This window comes from Panthera tigris, chromosome A2 (assembly GCF_018350195.1).
Source record: "Panthera tigris isolate Pti1 chromosome A2, P.tigris_Pti1_mat1.1, whole genome shotgun sequence".
Taxonomy (NCBI): Eukaryota; Metazoa; Chordata; class Mammalia; order Carnivora; family Felidae; genus Panthera; species Panthera tigris.
Window position 1 is genome coordinate 130,314,615 of NC_056661.1, and position 16,176 is coordinate 130,330,790.

General features: G+C 34.3%; 1 protein-coding gene across 1 annotated transcript in view; it reads right to left on the reverse strand.

Annotated features, from left to right (window-relative positions):
• The window catches only part of BMT2 (base methyltransferase of 25S rRNA 2 homolog), a 91,155-nt gene that overhangs the window by 15,994 nt on the left and 58,985 nt on the right, over positions 1-16,176 (reverse strand). The gene's annotated exons all lie outside the window — the stretch shown is intronic.

Consider the following 16,176-nt stretch of genomic DNA (forward strand, 5'->3'; position numbering starts at 1 on the left):
ACTGAGGACCTACAGACCTTTCGTACATGTGGGATGTAGGTACCAATAATACCATATGAAAACTGAATAGTGAAAAAACAATTTAACATAAGCAATGGGATTTTAAAAATGTATATTATACTCCTTAAATGAAAAATCTAGATTAGAAAGATAATAAAAAATGAAGAGATGTTTCACATTTTTTCAAGTCTCTTTAATGCCTGGCATAATAGAAGACAGATGAATTCTCATATGGGCTTTTGTGTTCAGGCTGTTGTAACATCACACACCCTATAGTTTGGAAAACTCTACTTTATACTCATGAGAGAAAGAATAAATAAAGTTAGTATTATTGTAAAAATAATTTTTCACCCACAGAAATCCTCAAGTGTCTAAAATCCCGAGACCACTCTTTGAAAATTTTCCTTACAGATAAAGAATGCCTTCACCAATCAAATCTCATTAGTCAATAATAATATCTTTGGACTTCAGTTTAATTTGTCTCTGTAAATTACAAGAGATCAAAGAGGAAATCACAAATCATATTTTTGAAGGAAAAATTTTAATTGTGTGCTCATGCCCAAAAAATGGTAGAAAAAGAAGGTAAACGAAATCAGAAATAACTATGATACTCAATGCAGGCAACCAACTTTATAACAATCTATGTAGCAGCAATTAAGAATAAAGAAAACAGTGGATTTTTTATTGGACCCAAGCCCACACTCCCAGTGTTCAGACAGTAAAGCAATAATAAAATTAAGCGGGAGACAATATGCCATTTCCAGTGATAATACAATTTCCTTTACAAGATTTATGAGAACATACTGGAAAAATAAAATATAGGAGAATAATTGGGTAAAAATAGAATCTTGGTTTGAAATGTAAGGGTAGAGAAAACCTGTACAGGTTCTCTTCCTGACATCTTGGCTACCATTTTCCTTTGGATCCACTGGGAGACATTAAACTATTGACAGAAGGTTAAGCTGAAAAAGGTACCAGAAGTTAAAGTAACAAGGTTGATTTTTTTTTCCAGAAAAGGAATGCAAGAACTAGGGATTACATTTTTTACCAAGAGCTTCATGTCCTAACATTTTATAGAAATGGCCATACTCACCATTTCACAGAGTACATGGCAGTGTATAGCAACATAAAAACAATATGAATTAAAATATTTTTGTCAATAAATTTTAAAAACTCATGTGAAGAAGAGCTATAAGGGTCTAGGGTTATAATAGGAAGTTAACTAAGAGGCCCTTCATTTTCTGTATCTGTAGAAAACCTCAATACTTCTGACAATGACCTCCAGATGAATGTTAGTTCTTGAAAGGAATAGCTAGCAACTCCACCAGTGAAAAGAGCTGCTCATAGGGCTCAATACGTAATTTCATGTACTACAGCCACTCAGGAAACAAATTAGTATGTAGTTTGGGTGATGCATAGAACACAAAAAATGTGTAAAGTTGAGAATTCAGTTTGGTAATACTTGAAATAGTGCAATACATTAGGTTCAAGGAAGTAAGGCCAGTAAACTCCTGTGGCACAGGTTCCAAGCTGCTAAACAGAGCAAAAGATCCAGTAGATAGTGGCCACAGAAATACCTGGTATTTAGCTGACGTTTGTTGCTAAATTGATAAAAACTTGAATACCCAAATCATAACAAGTTAGAATAAATGAAAATCTAGAACAATAGTAACATTATATATACAGTATTAGATAACCCTAGCCTCAAGATTATAGGGACTAAGAACAAGAGTTCTGGAATCAGAGAGATTAAGATCAAAACCAGATTCTGCCCTTGACACGTGTAATATGGGGACACACTAATGGGGTACCCACACTAATGAGTTATTTCCAAGATTAAATGAGATCACACATTTGTAATACTTGACCAATATCTGCCACATGGCAAGTGCTCAAAAAGTGGTAAATATTGTTAGCTGTTAATGCCACAGATGGAATTTTTTGTGGCTCATCCACTAGTGATCTTCCTGAACATAGTAAAAGTAGAATTTTTCTCATATTAAATTATATAATAGTTGGTTCTGGTAAACTGGATAGCAAAACATTTCTGATAGTCTCTTAAAAAGTGCTTCTTGTAAATTAAATTTTCTATCTGGATGGAGTATTCTAAATCATTCAAGTTAATTCAACATTATGATAACAACCACCAATAGCAGTACCATGGACTTATTAATTATCAGTATGCTCTAAGTTCATTTCAAATTCTTTGGTTTAGCTCCTTAATTTTTTATTTGCATCAAGCATATTTACAGTTTAAATAATCACAAAGTCAACATCCAAGTAATTACCATCCAGGTCAAGAAATAAAACATTGCCTACACCCTGGAAGCATGACACTCCCTGATGACATCCCTCAGCCCTTCATGTAATGGTAGCCACTATGTTGATTTTCATGGTAATCATACTCTTCATTTCCTTTTACAGTCTTAACCTATGGCCACATGCCTAAATAATATAGTTTTGTACTACACATTTGCTTATGTGACATTCTTCTTTCTTGCATAAATGTTTTTAAAAGTTTCATGCTTCATTGCTGATTACATAAAGGAGGTCCATACTGTGACATGTGGTAATTAAAATGTTAGAGGTTAAAGACTGAGAAAAGAAGCAAGAGAGAAACAAAAAGTTATATATAATGGAAACCCCATAAGGCAATCCTTATATTCAAAGAACTGAAAGGAAAAAACCTGCAATGAAGAATACTCTTTCCAGCATGATTATCATTCAGAATTGAAGGAGAAAGAAAGTCTCCCAAACAAAAGTTAAAGGAGTTTATCACCACTGAACTAGCCTTATAGGAAATGTTAAAGGGAATACTTTAAGTGGAAAAGAAGAGGCCATAAGAAGAAAATTATCAATAAAAATATGTAAAATATGGCAACATATATATAAAATGTGGTGGGGGGGTAGTAAAAAGTTCTTTTAAAATGTGTTCTAACTTAAGTGACCATTAACTTAAGACTGTTAAACACTTAGGATGCTTTATATGAACCTTACGGTAACCACAAACACAAAATCTATGATAGTTACACAAAAAATAAAGGGAAAAAAATCAAGAATACTACAGAAAGTCTTCAGTCACAAACAGACCAAGAGAAGAAGAAGGAAAGAGAGAGAACTAGAAATACCAGGAAAAAATTAACTAAATGACAATAAGGAGACACCTATCAATAATAATTACTTTAAATGTAAATGGTCTAAATGCATCAACTGAAAGATAAAGGATGGTGGAATGGATAAAAAACAAGATGTATCTATACGCTGCCCTCAGGAGACTCACTTTAGATTTACACACAGACTGAAAGTGAAAGGATGAGAAGAGAAATTCCATGCAAATGGAAGCAAGGGGGGGGGAGGGGGAGGGGAAGGCCATGGTACCAATACTTGTATTAGACAAAGTAGACCTTAAAACAGAGACTAACAAAACACAAAGGTACTATCTAATGATAAAGGGGTCAATCCAACAACTGGATTTAGCAATTGTAATTATCTATGCTCTCAACACTGGAGGACCTGAAGACATAAAGCAAATATGAATATATAAATGGAAAAACTGAGAATAACATAGTAACAATAGGACTTTAACACCCTACCTGCACCAATGGATACATCAACCAGGCAGAAAATCAACAAAAAAAACCTCTGAGTAACACATGAGACCAGATGAACTTAACAGATAAACACAGAACACTTCATCTAAAAACAACAGAATAATCATTCTTTTCAAGTATACAGGAAACATTCTCCAGGACAGATCATGTGTTGGGCCACAATGCAAGTCTCAATAAATTTAACATTGAAATCATATCATGCATCTTTTCTGACCACAAAGGTATGAAACTAGAAATCAATCACAAGAAAAAAAACTGGAAAAAACCCAAGTGGAGATTAAACAACATGCTACTAAACAGCCAATGAGTTGATAAAGAAATCAAAGGTATATGGAGCAAAATGAAAACAAGAATACAATGGTTCATAATCTGGATACAGGGAAAGCAGTTCTAAAAGGACATTTAGAGTGACACAGGTATACCACAAGAAACAATCTAACCTTATACCTAAAGAAACTAGAAAAAGAACAAAGGCCAACGTTAGTAAAAGGAAGGAAATAATAAAGATTGGAGCAGAAATAAATTAAAGAGACCCAACAAAAGAAAACATCAATAAAACCAAGAGGTGATTCTTTGAAAAGATAAATGAAGTTGATAAACCTTCAGACAGACTTACCAGGAAAAAGAGGATTCAAATAAATCAGAAATGAAAGAGAAACAAAAGACAATATTAGGAAAATTATATGTCAAAAATTGGACAACTTACAAAAAAATGGATAAATTCCTAGAAATACACAATCTTCCAAAACTGAATCAGCAAGACATAGAAAATCTGAATACATTGATTGTTAGTAACAAAATTCAGTCAGCAATAAAAAAAAAAAAAAACCTCCCAATAAAGATAAGTCAAGGACTATGTGGATTCACAAGTGAAGTCTATCATTATTTGAAGAAAAATTAATATCTATTCCTCTTCAAGTAGTCCAAAAACCTGATGAGGAAGAAAGATTCCCAAATTCATTCTACAAGGCCAGAATTACTAAAGACACTACAAAAAACAGAAAACTATGGGCCAATGTTCTTGATAAACAGCTGCAAATATCCTTAACAGAATATTAGCAAATCTTTGCATTCAACAATCCAAAAGGATCATTCACCATGATCAAGTGGGAAGTACTCCAGGGATGCAAGGATGCTCCAATATCAGCAAATCAACATGATACAGAGCATCAACAAAAAGGATAAAAATCTTATCTCAATAGATGCAGAAAAAGCATCTGACAAAATTCAACATCTGTTAGTGATAAAAACTCTCAAAAAAGTCAGTTTAGAGGGAAAAACCTCAACATAATAAAGGTCACATATCAAAAACCCAGAGCTAACATCATATTCAATGGTAGAAAAAATGAAAGCCTTTCCTCTAAGATCAAGAAGGAGACAAGGATGTCCACTCTCACCACTTTTATTCAACATAGTACTGGAAGTCCCAGCCACGGCAATCACACAGGGAAAAGAAATAAAAAGCATCCAAACTGGTAAGGAAGAAGCAAAACTCTCATTATTTGCAGATGACATGACAGTATAAATAAAAAACGCTGAATACTATACCAAAGAACTACTAGAATAAATGAATTCAGTAAAGTTTTAGGATACAAAATTAATACACAGAAATTGGTTATGTTTCTTACACTATTAATAAAATAGCAGAAAAACTATCCCATTTACCATCACAACAAAAACTATAAAATACCTAGAAATAAACTTAACCAAGGAGGGGAAAGACCTGTCCTCTGAAAACTATAAAACAATGATGAAAGAAACTGAAGATAAAACAGACCAATGGAAAGATACTTCATAACCATGGAAGAATACTGCTAAAACATCCATACTACCCAAAGCAATCCCAAATTCAGTGCAACCCCTATCAAAATACTAAAAGCATTTTTCAAACTAGAACAAAAAATACTAAATTTGTATGGAACCGCAGAAGACCCTGAATCACCAAAACAATCTTGAGAAGGAAGAAAAAGCTGAAGGTATCATAATCCCAGATTTCAAGATATACTACAAAGCTGTAGTAATCAAACAGTATGTTACTGGCACAAAATCAGACAATAGATCACTGTAAGAAAAAAGAGTTCAGAAATCAACCCAAGCTTAAATGGTCAATTAATCTATAACAAAGAAGCAAAAAATATACAATGGAAAAAGACCATCTCATTAAGAAATATTTGGAAAACTAGACAGCTACATGCAAAAGAATAGAACTGGACAACTTTCTTACACCATACACAAAAATAAACTCAAAATTAATTAAAGACTAAAATGTGAGACATGAAACCATAAAACTCTCCAAAGGAAACCTGGGCAGTAAACCCTTTAACATTGGTCCAAGCAATATTTTTGTAGATACATCTCCTCAAGCATACAACTCAACACCAAAAACAAATAATCCAATTAAAAAATGGGCAGAGGATCTGAAGAGACATTTTTCCAAAGAAGACATACAGATGACCAAAAGACATCTGGAAGATGCTCAACATCACTAATTAGAGAAATGCAAATCAAAACCCCAGTGAGCTATTATTAACACCTGTCAAAATGGCTAGAATCAAAAAAACAAGAAATAACAAGTGTTGGCAAGGATGTGGAGAAAAAAGGAACCCTTGTGCACTGCTGGTGGGAATGCAGACTGGTGTAGCCTTGTGGAAAACAGTAAGGAAATTCCTCAAAAAATTAAAAATAGAGCTACCATATGATCCAGTAGTTCCACTGCTGAGTATTTACCCAAATATGAAAATAATTTTTTGAAAAGAAAAATGCACCCCTATGTTTACTGCAGCATTATGTACAGTAGCCAAAACATGGAAGCAACCTGTTTCCCGTTTCCATTGGTAGATAAATGGATAAAGATGTGGCGTGCGCACACACACACACACACACACACACACACACACAGGAATATTACTCAGCCATAAAAAAGATTGAAACCTTGCCATTTGTGACACTATGGAAGGACCTAGAGAGTATTAAGCTAAGTGAAGTAAGTCAGACAGAGAAGGATGAATTCCACATGATTTCACTTATATGTGGAATCTAAAAAGCAAATGAATAAACAAAAACAGAAATGGACCCATAAATACAGAGAGCAAACTGATGGTTGCCAGAGAAGGCAGGGGGAATGGGTAAAATGAGTGAAATGGCAGTGGGGATACAGAGGCTTCCAGTTATGGAATGAATAAGTCACAGGGATAAAAGGTATAGCATGGGGAATACAGTCAATGGTATTGTGATAGCATTGCATGGTGACAGATGGTAGGCATATTTGTGATCACAGCATAAGGTATAAAGTTGTCAAATCACTATGCTATACACCTGAAACTAAAGTAACACTGTGTGTCAGGTATATTTAAAAAAAAAATGAATATACTCTGAAATTTCCAACATTTTGAAAAATTTATTTTATTTTTTTTATTTCACACAGAGAGAGAGCCCAAGAGTGGGGGAGAGGGAGAGGGAGAGAGAGAGACAGAGACAGAGAGAGGGAGAGAGAGAATTTTTTTTTTTTTTTTTTAAGTTTATTCTCAAGTTAGTTAACATACAGTGTAGTCTTGGCTTCAGGAGTAGAATCCAGTGATTCATCACTTACATATAACACCCAGGGCTCATCCCAAAAAGTGTCCTCCCTAATGCCTAGCTCCCATTTTCCCCACCCCCCCCCATTCCCATCAACCCTCAGTTTATTCTTTGTATTTAACAGTCTCTTATTGCCTCCAGAGAGAGAGAGAGAGAGAGAGAGAGAGAGAGCGGGAGAGAGAGGGAGAGAAAGGGAGAATATCTTAAAGCAGGCTCCACACTCAGTGCAGAGTCTGAGGCAGGGCTCAATCCCATGACCCTGGGATCATGATCCAAGCAGAAATCGAGTCAGACACTCAACCCACTGAGCCACCGAGGCACCCCTCAACATTTTTTTTTAAAGTTTATTTTGAGAGTGTGCAGGTATGCATGAGCAGGGGAGGGGCAGAGAGAGAGAGGGAGAGAGAGAATCCCAAGCAGGCTCGGAACTGACACTCAGCTCAATCCCATAAACTGCGAGACCATGACCTGAGCTGAAGTCAGACGCATAACCGACTGAGCCACCTAGGCGCCCCTCAAAGGTCTGAATCTTACTGACATCTGTTTTATAAATTTTTATAAAATATTTTTACAAAAGTTACATGTACAGTTGAAATATTGCTTTGCAGTTCTGGGGTATACTTTCTATATTTGACCATTAGGGCAAGTTTGTTAATCATGTTGTTCAAATATTCTGTAGTCTTACTGCTTCTGAGTGCTTGCTCTCTCAGTTCTTGAGAAGGTATGTCAAAAGTCATCCATTTGTGGGACACCTGGGTGGCTCAGTTGGTTAAGCGTCCGACCTCGGCCCAGGTCATGATCTTGCAGTTTGTGAATTCCAGCCCCGCTAACAGCTCAGAGCCTGGAGCCTGCTTCAGATTATGTGTCTTTTCCTCTCTCTGCCCCGCCCCCCTCCCCCCCACCCATGCTCATGCTTTGTCTCTGTCAATAATATATAAACATTAAAACAACAAAAAAAGTCATCCATTTGTTTTTAAAGAAGCAGAAAAGAAAGATCTCTGTAAACTGGTTTGAAAGGATATTATTCCTTTCGTTTTTGCAAGAAACTCAGAATGGAAAACCAGAATTAACAAAACCTCAGAGGATCTGGAAACTAGGTGGATGTTTTAAGCAAAGTATGGGACATCTAAGTATACCTTCCTTTGTGTACCTACTTTGTAGTTCAGACTTTTAAAGTCAATGTTTTACATATTCAAAAAGTAAAATTAAATCACAGGGGTAGTTAAAAACACAGAAAGAGGAAAAACTAAGGAACTTAGCTATATATTAAGTAACAGGGAGGGGAAAAAAAATCAGTAGCTTCTTAACATAACATTCTGACTATAATAATTTCAATAGGTAATGTTTTAAGGACAGAAAGAAATGCAAAGAAATCCTGAATTTATTTAGGATGTTGCTGTCGTACTGACACAGCCAAAAGGAAAGTTGTTCTTTACAGAAGAATGTGAACCAATAAATGTTTAAGCTAGTTAGATACTGAAAAATTACCATTTTCTAAAAACTACAGTAAAACAAAAACAAACTTGATGCAAGCAAAATCATTAACAGATGCTAAAGCTACTGGTGAAAATTGTCAAGAAACAGGAAATTCACTCAGTCTTCATGTATAGCCCTACAGAATATAGAAACCTCTACAGTGAAGAAATCTGATAGACACCACATTAGTCAAATAATCAAATTTAACATCACTGAGAATGGGACAAACTGACATGTGCCCTCTTACTGATACATTTGAGAACACAGTATCATCTGTGTACCATATATGTTTAATATGAAGCTATGCCACAGGTAACTTTCTAGATTAATGAAGCCTAAGAGATAATTCAACTAACTATGTAAACTTTGATTGGTTCTTGGATCAAACAACCTACCTACAGTTATAAATACTATTACAACAATCTGGAAAATTTGAATATGACCTGTTTTTTACATAACTATATTAACCAATGTTAAATTTCCAGAGCGTGATGACAATTGTATTGTGGCTATGTAGGCAAATGTCCCCTGATCTCTGGTGACACATGCTCAAGTATTTAGTGATGAAGTAACTCAAATGAGTTCAGGGGGAAAAAAAGGAAAAATGTGTCTACATACATAGATATGAAACAAATGTAGCAAAATATTTACTATTAATGAATCTTAAGTAATGAATATAAAGGTATTGGTTGTAATACTCATAATTTTCCTTAGAGGTTTGAAATTTATCAAACTATAATAATGGGAAAAATAAATCTGTCTGAAAACAACTGTAGATTTGTCTGTCAATTTTTGTTTTATGTATATTAAAGTTGCACTCTTAGGCACATACAAACTAAACATTATTCTATTTTCCTATAAATTCACACCTTCTATCATTTTGGGAAAAATCTCCTTTATCTATAAAAATAATATTTATTAAGTCTCATGATTTGGACCTGTCTCTCAAAAGCAGTATAAATTGAATTTTTAAATCCAGTCTGACAATCTACTTTTAACTAGAGTATTTAGATCATTTACTTTTAAAGTGATTTACTGACATTTGTTGCTGTTATCTTCTTTTACACTTTTCCATCTCCTCTATCAGTTCTATTTCTTTTCTCCCATTCCTTACTTTGCTTAGAATCACCCTGGGAGCTTCTAAAATCACTCAGACATCCTGATTTAATTGGTGTAAGATGAAGTCTGAACATTAGGATTTTTAACAGTTCCTCAAGTGGATGTATTGTATAGCCAAGGTTGAGAACTGGTTTTAGATTTTTCCTTTACAATTTTAACAATTATATATATATTTTTTCATTTGGCTGATTTGAAAATTTCAGTTTCTACTCTTTCAAGAAAATGTGTATTTATTGATAACCTTAGCCTTCTCTTAGACCAATAAAGGCTTTCAGGACACTTAAAAATCTGTTAACCACACAACTTATGTTAGTCTGTGTATCCTATTGTAAAAATGTCTAGATTTACCAACATATTTACCAGTTTTTTGTGTGTGTGTGTGTGTGTTTTTTTTTTTTTTTTACTTCTTAATTCCTTCTTTGACCTCAGATTTTCCATCTGGGATCATTTTCCTTCTGCCTGAAATACATCTTTAGATTTCTTTTATTAAGGGTTTGCTTTCCCATTCTCTCCTCTCCTGCAACTCTAGTAACAAGTTAGACCTTCTCATCATTTTATCTTCTGCATCTTCAACCATTTTAATTCTATTTTTTGAATACTGTATTATCAGGATGTGGCATTATGGATAATTTCACAATCTGTATCAACCAATTCAATAATTTACTCTTCAATTCATGCTATACACTAAGTTATTTAATTATTTTATTATTTCCAGAAGTCCTATTTTTTTAATTGTGACTTTGCAAATGGCTGACAAGATCATGAAATTTCTAGTCCCTATAGAAATTTTCAAGTAATTCTTTTCTTCTTAAAATGTAGTTTATGTTATAAAAAATCTTATAAATTTTATAAATTCTAGTATCTGAGGCCTTTATAGATCTGTTCTTGCTATCTGCTGGCTTTAGATCTTTGCACTTTGTTTCCATACATGCTTAGTTTTTGTTTGTTTGTTTTTTTAATGTTTTTATTTATTTTTGAAGGAGAGAGAGAGACAGAGCATGAGCGGGGGAGGAACAGAGACAGAGGGAGACACAGAATCCGAAGCAGGCTCCAGGCTCCGAGCTGTCAGCATAGAGCCTGATGTGGGGCTCAAACTCACGAACTGCGAGATCATGACCTGAGCTGAAGTCGGACGCTTAACTGGCTGAGCCACTCAGGCTCCCCCACTTAGTTTTTACTCTGAACTGTTTATTTTTCTTATATTACATATGAAGATTTTTGAGCAAAGGTATTTATTTTTGCTTCTGTCCAGCAACCAGGTGTACCACCAGTGTAGGGCCACTTTCAATTAAATAAATTTAGGGTCTGAAGATTTTTGGATTACCCTAGGGATGTAAATTTGGACTATGAGTATGCTTCAGAGGGATGTCCTGTAGTTTCAACTTGCTGGGGCCTGTCACACTCTGGGCGAATGGGGTAGATTTACTCTGGATCACCCTTAAACTGAGAAAGCAGCTTATTTGGAGCTTCAACTGTATCATTGGAGCATGAAAACCAAAGTTTAAGTTTGCCAGTTTGGACAAACACTCTCAGGACAAAGGCAACGTTGAGCTCTGATAACTTTTCTGGGTTCCTGTCAGAATTTGCATTTTGGCTTTATCAGTTCTTTGACATTTTTAAGATTTACCCAACATGTAAAAAAAAATGTTTTCAAGGTTGAGAGATTAATTACAATATCCAGGTAGCCATACTCTATAACTTTTAAAGTAGAATATATGAACAGATAAAATTAGTGTAAGTGGTTGGCATAAAATCAGCTTGTGAGAGCCAACAGTTATAAAAGATATTTCAATAAACACAAGTAGTATTTCATTACTATTAATGGATATGACAGTACTATAATATGTGAAACCATCAGGTGTGCTAAGGGCAAAAGTAGGCTCTGAATAATCTATTAAATGACTGAAGTTTCTTCACCAAAAAAGGCTAGACAGCCAACCTTAAGTGATCTTAACTGACAGACTTTACTTACTTATATGTTAGTATGTACAATACATATAATATGGGAACTTCAGAGTCAATTGTTCCTTAAATAATTAAAATACATTAAACAAAAAAACTACAGTATTGTGCTAGCTGTAATAACACAAGTTCTAAGAACTCCCTGGAAATGCATGCTTATTGTTACTAAATAATGTTTTCAAATAACTATTAACTTCTCTACAAAAAATATTTATGACTTTAACATTATTTATGTTGAATTTCAGTGACTATTCAAATAATCCAATTATTGAATAAATATGAGTTTTGAAAGGAAGAATCTAACCTCACACAACCCCTGTGTAGTTTCTTTCTCTAAGTCAGAGATTCTAAAATACTTTCTGGATCATAAATCCCTTTAGCAATTTGGTGAAGTATACGGATACCTTTTCAAAATAATGCTTTAAATAAATAAACTGAAATACAAAGGAATACAATAAAATTACACACTGAAACATGTTTATCAAAATACTTAAAACACTGATATAGTAACATGTTTCTTAAGTAAAATTAAATAATGAGGATGTAGCAGTGAATCTAATAACTATGGTAATTTTACAGTAATGAGAATCAATATTCTGAGGTATAGATGGTAACTGTAACACCCAAATCTTTAATTTTTATGAGTGAAAATGTCATATGGGTTTAGCTGCCCATATTAATAGAAGAAAACTACTAAATTTTAATTATAAGTGACTGAAAATAAAGACGAATTTTTTTCTCATTCAAGTCCAATTATCCTTCTGAATTCTACTTAGGGACTAAATAAACCCACCTAAGGGTTAAGTGTGAAATAAACTAAGCCTGGAAAGGTTCATTTCATTTATCAGATGACACACTGAAAGAAAATATTTTGAAGGAGTGGAGTACTTCCTTTCTAGAAAATTCATGGTGATTATGAGCTAAATTTGTAACTCCCATCTAACAAGTATACAGGAATTCTCAGTAGGTTAACCTCGCCTATACTTCCACATTATTCCTTATTCATTTTATTTACCTCAATCATTCTTTCATATTTTAAAAACTATCTGTTGTACATTTTTGTAAGGCACTATCCTTTTTGGATTATGGGCATTCTAGAAATGTTCTGCAAACACAATAGTTAAAACACCAAAAACAGATAAATGACAGATTTGCAGTTTTCTCTTAAATCACTAATTAAAATTTTACCACAAGAGAAACAGACAATTCTTCCATGTTAATAGTATGTACAGCTACCCCTGTTCTAAGAATTACCCTTCATAAATTCTTATGGGATCACTAATCACATGGTCCAAAATAAATCAATCTTTTAAGCACTACTTTTACATAAGGTAATTTTTATTGATAAAGACTAAATACTGATATCACTATTTCTGATACCACTATATCTGAAGCACCAATACTTCCAAATTCAACAACAAGCATTATTACTAGGTTGGCAAATTTTCATAGTATAAATTTATTTGGAGGAAAGCCCCTTTTATTTCCAAGTTAAGTGGTGGTTAATGTGGTGGTTAAATATCTAGAATTTGAAAAATTGGCCTAACCAAAGAAAGAATAAGTCACTTAACAAAAGAAATACTTAAAGAGTATAACAAGATAACAAGATTTGATTTTATTTTTTTCTGTATTTACCAGTGGAACTACTCTCCCTCACTGAAGCTGAAGGATCTGGAAATTCCAGTATCTTAGCATCCAAACTATACTTCAGGGTACCTTTTACTCACAGAATATAAAAAATAAAACAGAACAATTTTGCCAGATGATTATGTTCTAATTTTTGATGTGAAAATATGGGGACTGTCAACCTAAAACCTCAAGTTTTAAAATCAGAATAAATTTTGGAAGGCAGTTTAAAAAAGTTTATATTAAACAGCCATAATCATAAATACATTGTGAAGACCATTTAATATTAATTTAAAAGTCATTTAAAATTACTTAAGAGATTGCAAAACTTTCACACACACACAAAAAGCCGAGGACCTTTGGTTTCATTTAAAAAACAGCTTTAAATGTTTACACATCTATAATATGACAAACTTTTAATAAATACCTATTGTACCAGTGTGCCTCTGGTTAAGAACATGAGATAACAAGCTGAGTAAGAGCCAAGGAATTCAGTGCAATGAAGAAGACACATGCAAATATATAGCAAAATATAATGCAATGACTGCATTCTAGAGGAGTGTACAAATGTTATAAAAGTAAAAGAACACTGGTGAAAAAGAAGGGGAAACCCTGCTGGGACCTGCAGGATCAACACACTTTTCTCAGGAGAAAATGGGGAGAGAGTAGAGAATAAGTAAAAGGATGGGTGACTGTCATCCTACTCGGAAAGTATGGCAAATACAAAGGTTTTTTGTTTGTTTGTTTGTTTGTTTGTTTTTTTGAGAGAGAGAGTGCACAAGCAGTGGAGGGGCAGAGCGAGAGAGGGGAACACAGAATCTGAAGCAGGCTCCAGACTCTGAGCGACCAGTGCAGAGCCTGACATGGACCTTGAACCCACGAACTGTAAGATCATGACCTGAGCCAAAGGCAGACACTTAACTGACTGAGCCACCCAAGCACCCCTGGTATGTTTCTAAGTAAGTACAGATTTTCCACAGAATCTCAAGTTCAAAGTGCCTGTAGAAATGTCTTCTTATTTCATCGTATTTAGTTCTCTTTTTAAGTCCACAGTGTTAACTTTTGTTTCTTATGCTTTTAACATTGTTTTAAAACTCACTTTGATTTTTAAAAATAAGCAAACAAAAAAAATAAGCCTCTTATCACATTTCATAGAAAAAGATAAGAAATATCTGAAATGGCTCTTTCCTAGATTTATCCAAGACTTAAAAATTAAATACCACCTCCATGAATAAGCACATATATGTATATGGCAGTATTTTTCAAACTGATATATGTTTTAATATAGCAATCACTGTATTGTTTACCCAAACAGAGAAGTTACTAATAACAGCACATTCCATATTGTGTTGTATAAAAATTAAATGAATTAACTACACATTATAGATGAAGACAAAGACTAAAGAGATAACAGTATCACTAGAGGAACAAATGGTAGACTAGAGGAAACACAAGAAGGAATCAGCAACTTGGAGAAAAGAGTCATGGAAAACAAGCTGTAAAGGACAGAGAAAAAAATAATAAAAAAATGAGAAAGACTCAGGGGACTAAGCAACACCATCAAACATAATAACATTTGCATTACAGGGATCCCAGAAGGAGAAAAAAAAGAGAAAAGGGGGCAGAAAATTTATTTGAAACACTAGTAACTAAAAACTTCCTGAAACTGGTTAAAGGAAACAGAAATCCAGTCTAGGAGGCACAGAAAGCCCCCAATAAAATCAACTCAGGGAGGTGGTCCATATCAAGACACATGGTAATTAAAATGGGAAAAAGCAGTGATAAAGAGAGAATTTTAAAAGCAGCAAGAGAAAAAAAAAACAAAAACAAACCAAACAGCTACATACAAGGGAAACCGCATAAGGCTGTCAGCTCGTTTTTCAGCAGAAACTTTGAAGGCCCGAAGGAGCAATGATATACTCAGAGTGCTGAAAGGAAAAAAACCTGCAGCCAACAATACTCTAATATTCTATCCAGCAAGACTTTCATTCAGAATGGAAGGAGAGATGGGGTTTCCTAGACAGACAAATATTTAAGGAGTTCATGACCACTACACCAGCCCTACAAGTGTTAAAAAGGACTTTTTGAGTGGAAAGGAAACACTATAAGTAGAAGTAAGAAAAGTTAAGAAGCATGAAAGCAATACAAATAAGTATATTTTTTAAAGTGTTTTTTCTTTTCTTTTTTAATAGTTTTATTTATTTTTGAGAGAGAGCACGAGCGGGGGAGGGGTAGAGAGGGAGACACAGAATCCAAGCAGGCTCCAGGCTCCAAGCTGTCAGCACAGAGCCCAACACAGGGGTCAAACTCGTGAACCGTGAGATGAAGACCTGAGCCAAAGTCAGATGCTTACTGACTGAGCCACAGGCACCCCTAAAGTATTTTTTCCTTAAGTTTATTTATTGAAAGTGAGTGAACAAACACATGCAAGTGGGGAAGGGCAGAAAGAGAGAGAGACAGAATCGTAAGCAGGCTCTGCACTGACAGTGATGTGAGGCTCGAACTCATGAATCATGAGATCATGACCTGAGCAGAGATCAAGAGTCAGACTCTTAACTGACTAAGCCATCCAGGTGCCCCCCCCTCCAATAAGTTATTATTTATAAAAATCAGTCAAGGAATTCACAAAGTAAAAGGATACAAAGTAGGGCACCATATACTTAAAACATATGTGTGAGGGGGTAAGGAATAGGTTCAAATTTAAGTGACCGACAACTTAATATAGACTGCTATATGCAGATATTATATATTAACGTAATGTTAAACACAAATCAAAAACAAGTAATAGACAAGGAAGGAATACAAG